The sequence below is a fragment of the Euphorbia lathyris genome, chromosome 1, assembly GCF_963576675.1.
Source record: "Euphorbia lathyris chromosome 1, ddEupLath1.1, whole genome shotgun sequence".
NCBI classification, from domain to species: domain Eukaryota; kingdom Viridiplantae; phylum Streptophyta; class Magnoliopsida; order Malpighiales; family Euphorbiaceae; genus Euphorbia; species Euphorbia lathyris.
This window is the reverse complement of record NC_088910.1, coordinates 20,588,138-20,589,570: the sequence shown is the minus strand read 5'-3', so window position 1 is coordinate 20,589,570 and position 1,433 is coordinate 20,588,138.

Below are 1,433 nucleotides of genomic sequence, written 5' to 3'. Positions count from 1 at the left end.
CGGAGGGGCTCGAGCCCTCCTATAGGATAAATGGTTGGGATAAGGATAAAAATATGATAGTCGAGAATTATTATTCAAATGGGATAGGGATAAGGATAAAATAATACATTTTACTATTTTAACCTTATTTAAACCTTATTTAAACTACATAACATTAATTTGAGGGATGAGATAGACTTTTCCATCCTATTAAAATCGCATGAGCTTATCTCACCTCCTTATAGCACCCCCTCCCGGGTATAGGATTTGAGGGATAAAAAGTTTATCCCTCATTCGTCTCACTCTTCTATCTCCCAAACAAACACGGGATAACTTATTTCGTATTTTTTTTTATCCCTATCCTACTTTCTATATCCCTCCTAACAAACACCCCGTAAGGGTAAAATTGTTCATAGCTATAAATGTTAGAGGTATTTTTGCACCTTATCCTATTATAAAATAAAAAAATATGTTACGCAAATTAATAAAAATAATCTATATAAAACAATAAAAAATTTATTGAACGTAACAAAACATTGTCCTTACGGCAATTATGTTGTAGAAATATAAATAATGGTAAATGAGAGACATATTTTGTGGAAATTAAAAGATAATTTCATTAATAACAAATAACTACAAACAGACGCTGCGGTTATATAAACATAATCAAACGCTATATTTTCTGCAGTTTGGTGTGAAACGTTAAATGTTTCTCCGAAAAACTGAAACAAACACCCTCTAATTGTTAATTTATTATTTTATTTGTATAATTTTCCCCCACTAGTTGAAAATTCTGGATCCGTCCCTGCATTCGTTTTCTCTCATTTAATCGACTAAGGGCCCGTTTGTTTTACCTACTGTTTGCTGTTGCTGTTTGCTGTTTGTTGTTGCCGTTTGCTGTTTGCTGTTGGAAAAGGCTGCTTTTCCAAAAAGCAGAGATTCTCTGCTTTTCCAAAAGGCTGCTTTTCAGGTGTAAAAAGCAAACAGGAGGTCAGTAACCAAACACTTACTACTGCTTTTCAACTGTAAAAGGCAAACAGGAGAAGTCTAACCAAACACCTAAAACTCTGTCTTTTAAAATGAAAAGGCAAACAGGAGGTGAAAAGTAGGTAAACAAACACCCTCTAAATGTCCGCATCAAAATATTGAATGAAGAAAGAAAATTGAATAATATAATTCAGAGGAATATATAGCTTGATTCGTAGTAAAAATTCTCCCCATTTTCTAAGAACCATTTGAGAGGAAAAAAAAAAAAAAGAACCCCGATTTTATGGAGACAACTAATAGGATCATTGATGATGACAGTCATTTGGTGATAACAAATTTAATGACTGATATAAGTTATTCCAAACAAAGCATACTTTGCTTTTTCTTTTCTTTTTTTCTTTTTCGGATTTATTTTTTATTGAAAAAAAAATCACTCATAATTATTTTAAAGAGAAGTAAATTAAAAT